Raw genomic sequence first — 6,000 nt, forward strand, 5'->3', positions numbered from 1 at the left:
CATCCTACGGACGGATCATTCCAAATCTAGTCCGTAACACTGATCTAAAGGACAACCTTCTCAGCCCATAAGCAATGTGCCAAATTATTAGAGTTTTAACTTAGTTGTTGATTTATTAGGATTTGTTAGAGTTGTTTAATTTAGTTGATGAGTCCCTAGGGTGAGCCTCTATATATATGAGGAAACCCTAATTGGAGTATGATGATGATGATAATAGAATTGGATTATTAATTTCTTACCTTCTATCTTCTCTTTAGACTCTTTCCTCCCTCTTCACCATCCTTCCACCTCTATAGTTGGTAAGGTTTTTCCTAACTTCTAATCTCCCTCATCTGTCGAGTCACCCCTCTCCTTTGGAATCTCGACCACTTCGTTCCCTTTGTCTACATTCCTTGATCACATCCACCATCCACCTTCATCTCCACACCGATCCATAACCCTAACATCCACTCCACCTATCACCACCACCATTACTTATGTTATTTCATATTTTTGTCCCAGTTTCAGTTTGAATCTACAAAAGGTGTAAATACAAAAGTTGTAGATCAGGAAGTTATGAATCTAATCCACTTGGTTTAGTAATTTTCTGACTATAAATTAATATTTGACGAATATTTTCCTACAGTTGCATGGACTAATTCCTATAATAAATCTAGATGTTAAAAGAATCGTTCCATAGCCTATCTTTTGGTACCGTAACCCATCAATTTGGTATTAGAGCCTAATCTCCCATTGATGTGATCTGATCTGACCCGGTTCATATCAGGAAACATATGTATTATTTTTAGCATCTTTAAGAGAGGAAGGATTTAGGTCCATCCCACCGTCCATCTATCCCCTTCTTAGTAATTGATTTAGTGTTTGAATGAATTGGATTCAACTTACCAATCGGGCGATACCTCCAATTGGAAACTGCCCATAGAAATAAGATTGGTGGCAGGATGTTCATGTGAACTAGGGACATGTGTTATCCCACGAGAAGAAGTCTTAGCACGGTTATTGATCTTCGAGATCAGTTGAGGTGATGTAGCACCACGCATGACCTTTCGAGCCTAATACCCATAGTCTTCGGTGAATGAATTTCAAGCCTTCGAATTGGGCTCAGGCTTGGCTCAGCTAAACTCGAGCCGAGCTTGAGCAGGATCAGACCTAGCCTGAGCTGAGCTCGAGCTTGAAATAAGCCTTTTACCAAGCCTTATTCAAGCTGAGCCGGATAGAGCCAGATCAAGCCTAAGCCGAGTGAATTGATGGATACAACCATAAAGGACAAAAGGAAAAGAGGGCTTTATACACATGAGCGGGCCTCGCTAGTAAGTTATTATCTATTTATGCGAATTGACTAAAATGTCATCACCCTAGTACCCTACACCACTAGACAAAAAAGAATTAGTATAAAACACCTCTCATCTATTAATGCAATTTGACTGAAATGTCACCAGTCACCACCCTAGTACTCTACACCACTAGACAAAAAGGAAATAGATATTCTACTCTCTTTCTGTCTCTCTCTCTCTCTCTCTCAGGGTCACTTTCATTTGGCTTGTCGAGCCTATCGAGCTGAGCTTAAGCGAGCCGGCTCTAGCTCAGGCTCGGCTTGATATTAATTTCGAGCCAATTTCGACGGCTCAGGCTCGACTTATCTCTAACCGAGCCGAGTTGAACTTGAGCTTCAGCTAAGCCAAGCCTGAGCCGAGCTCGAGTCGCTCGTGTATTTGGACAGCCCTACACGTGGTTCACCTGAGTCCATCTCAGGCTGAGCCAAGTTTGAGTCGAGGTAGTTCCGCTCCTCTAGTTTCCAATTGTGAGTTAGGCCAACCTAGTCAAACCAAGTTTACCTATCTCCATGGCCATCGAGGGTGAGATCTCCTCGTCCTGCACCCCCACCTCAACTTACCCTTCCGTAGTGGTGGCTAACTAGTATCCACGGTTTGTATTCCAGTTTCTCTGTTTGGTCAATCTCCATGATCACGTTAGGATCCTTCATCACACCTTGCCGATCCATTTCACTTCAACCTTCTTCATAGTTCTCTTCTCCATCGCTTCGGCTTTTCTACTGCCAGAGCAGCCAATTTGCTAGGATAATCCACCATTCTATGTCCAACTAGACCACAAGTAAAACAGACCGAAGATAAGTTTTCATAAGCAACATGCTGGTAGGATTGCTTAACTGGGGGCCAAGGTAAAAGCCTTGATTGATAGGATTGTTGAGGTTGAGTTCAACACAAGCACGAGCATAACCCCCTCTTCCTAACACAGTTTGATGTGTAGTAGCTTACCCATTCGTGCGACAACCTACACTAAGATGTGTGTCATTATAAGGATAGAACGTCCTCTTCAACATCTAGATTGATTGTAGGAAGCAGTCTGCACAACTGAGAGAAAATATTCATCAAATATTTTCTTATAGTTAGAAAATTACGAAACCAAGGGCGGTTGATCTGTAACTTCCCGATCTATATTTTTGGTATTTATACCCTTGGCAGTTTAACTACAACTAGGACGAAAATATGCTAGAGTGGGGGTAATGGTGGAGATGATGGGTGGAGAGGATGATAGGGCTATGGATGATAATGGAGATGGGGGTGAATGATTGATGTAGTTTAAAGGATAAAGATGAAGGAGGAGAAGTGGCTGAGATCCCAAGGAAGAGGGAGGACTTGCTAGACAAGGGAGATTAGAAGATAGATGAGACCTTGTCAATGGTAGAGGTGGCTGGTTCGTGAAGAGGGAGGAGGGAGATTAGGGTAGAGAGACTAGAGAGAGAATAGAGAAAGATAGAAACCAATATTCATTCATCATAGTGATTTTAGATGCCATCCACACATTAATAGAGGCTAGCCAATAAGACAAAATAACAATTATTAACTTTAATACTAGTGGACTCTCGTCGGCCGCATTTGAACGCACAAAAAATATTCTCCGTGGATGCGAACTGATGTAGGCGTTTGCACGCGCCCGACCGCGTTCAAACGCACATTTTGCATTTTCTATCTTTGCGAACTAATGCAGACGTTCACAATGATGTTCAAATACACCCCCTTCTATGTTCAAATGCGACCTACAGAAACTTTATTTTTTTAAAAATAAATAACTAATACAATAAGAAAAGACTCTAGCAATGTGTATTAGTCATCCAATATTCCTCTAGTAGATCTCAAAATCTAACCCAAATTGGTGCAACATTAATCACTTCATCCCTTGGTCGGAAGTCCGGCTTCCATTTCATCAAGTTGAGCGTAAGACCTCTCACCATCTAGGGCCCTTCAATATGAACAACTATCATATCCTCTTACTGTCTAGGGCCCTTCAGACTTGTTCGCAATCAACACTAGACCAGACAATTTCCATTGTTTAAGAAGTTCATTTTTAATAATGTAAACTGGGGGACCTTACCTAAAAACACACCATACAATTCCGTGTTCCATTCAGCTCGACTTAACTCTCCTCAAGCTCAACTGGGTCAATTTCCAAGGAGTTAGAGGAAATTGAAGCAAGTCTAGCAAGCTATTCATATGAGATTAGATCCACCCGCGAATGTCGTGTTCCTTTCCCTTTTACTACCAAACTCCGGAATCTTTGTTGTGGACCACAAGAGGCTACTCCATATTCATTTTCTTGAGTAGGATTGGTTGCAGAAGGAGTGAGAAGATGGGAGAATCCAAATTGCTGGAAAATCGCTAAAGAATCACCTAGGCAAAGAGCCATTAGGTGGTGGGTGCTTGGAAATGCCATCATTTTCACTTAATTTACTATGACCCGATCTCAGCTACTGATTTGTGTTCATGCACAGGAAGGTAGTCCGCATACTCGAATGAGAATATTCATAAGATATTTTCTTATAGTTAGAAAATTATAAAACTAGATGAGTTCATTCCATATCTTTCTGATTTACATTTTTGGTATTTATGCCCTTTGCTGATTAGGATAGTAGCTAGGGAGAAAATTGTTAAACTTACAATTGAGGTGTTGATGATTCATAGTGGTAATGAAGGTAGAGTTGGAGTAGATGTGGGTTTCAAGTAGGGTTGGGGGAGGGGGAGAAGGTGGTCGGTGCTTAAGGAGGAACGGAGGTCTGACCATCGAGATATGTTAGAAGTAACCAGCAGCAAGATGCCACAAACATGGCTTGGGATTGAGCGAGGATAGAGAAGCTTTATATTAGAGGGGAGAAGATAGGTTAAACCGATTATTCATCCCATAATTTGATAATAATCTAATGACGCTGCTTTCCACATACAGAGGCTAACCTAATGGTCAAAGAACTAAAAAAATTAACCCTAATACGATTATTCTTGCCGCGAGGCATTCGAATGGCCTCACGACGCTTTCGAATGGCAAATAGGGTCTCTTACTTTGCGAATGAGATGCAGGCATTCGAACACCCCATATTTGCATTTGAACGCCTAGTTAGAAAATATTTTTCATCAAAACATCCTTAATTTAGGTTGCAGTGCATAGCTAACTGGTTACCCAAACCACTTAAAGTCCAATGTTAAATCGAATCAACTAACATAAGCTGAAAATAGCTTAAACCAAGTGCTGAAATTAACTCTCTATCTAGATAAGTGACTAAAGCCATGAACCTAATATCAACGAGGTGGTATGGTTTGACCTGGATCACATCAATCCACCATGCATTTGCTCACTTTGTCCTTAAAGTGATGGGTGGATGAGTTGTTTTTTCAATCTTGCTTGACTCGATTTGGGCAGATCGGTCTGAACCGGCATCGCTAGTTTGACTCAAGTCATCTGCGCCCCTTTGAAGTTGAGCTCAATCACCCTTGATCCATCATAGTAAGCTCCCTTAAGCTTTGATTTATTGGGAGGATATGGACTTGGTAGAGGGGCTAAGTTGGCCAAATCAATTTGATACAAATTCGACTCGACCCGCTGTATTTTCGAGCTTACCATGGTCTTGGGTTGAGCTGCCGATAGCCAGGGCAAATCCAGAGTGTCTCCCTCAGCTCAAGGAGGTTTAGGCAGCCCCAACATCTGTAATAAGTCTTCGTGACACCTGATTTGGGGCAGCCCAACTATCAATTGCAAATTGGCGCTCGTGCTTTGCCAAATTCCATTCCAATGCACATGTTGCCTTTTAAACTTAAAGTCTAGCCACATATCCTTGAAGTAAAATGTTACAGGACCTAAGCCAACGACCATTGAGTGCCTAACACGACATTTGCTCCCTAAAATGCTAATGATGAATGTCCACCAAAACATGTTCTTGGACCTTCAAGTTTACTTGTCGCCATACGCTATTTTCTTGAAGGGCGGTGCCATTTCCAATCATCACGTCAAAGCCTAAGATTGGCTTTGGTTCAAGCCCATCCTCTGGACCAGCCGCTTATCCACAAAGTTGTGGGTGTTTTCGGTGTCGATGAGTATCCATCCGCACATCATGGCCTTTAACAGTACCATTAACTCGAATAGTACCCATTGTAGTAGATTCGACATAAGCATGGAAAGAGATTTTGGCTTGGACTTCTTCACTATTTTCTAGAGGTCCTTGAACAATAATCTCTTCATCTAAAACCTCCTTCTCTAGTTCAGCAATATCACCTTCATCCACATCATCTAGCACCATCACCATTGTCTTAGTTCAAGCAAATTTCTGTCTCGACGTGTATCTTTTTGTCACAATAGAAACAAAGCCCCTTCGCTCTTCTATCTTCTACTTGGTCTTCTGTGAGTTGCTGAATATGGGCTTTGAGGTCACCTCTCCTCTAGAATTGACCATGGAAGGGGGTGTATACCAACTATACGCGATAGGCTAATCGACGCGATATGTTGGTTGTGGGCTGTTAGTGCACATCCTTCGAGTCTAGTACTGTCTAGCTGCTCTTTGATGTGTTCCAAAGCTCTCTTAGTTTCTCCTTCATCATGTGGGCAGTAGAGAAATCCTTACGCAATGTGGCTGGTCGAGCAACCTTCACTTCAGCTTGAATGTCTTGCTGAAGGTTGCCAACACGTTCAAACTCCTTTTGGTAAGCCCTTATTATA

This window comes from Typha angustifolia, chromosome 13, assembly GCF_048772165.1.
Source record: "Typha angustifolia cultivar Huaian chromosome 13, ASM4877216v1, whole genome shotgun sequence".
Lineage (NCBI taxonomy): Eukaryota > Viridiplantae > Streptophyta > Magnoliopsida > Poales > Typhaceae > Typha > Typha angustifolia.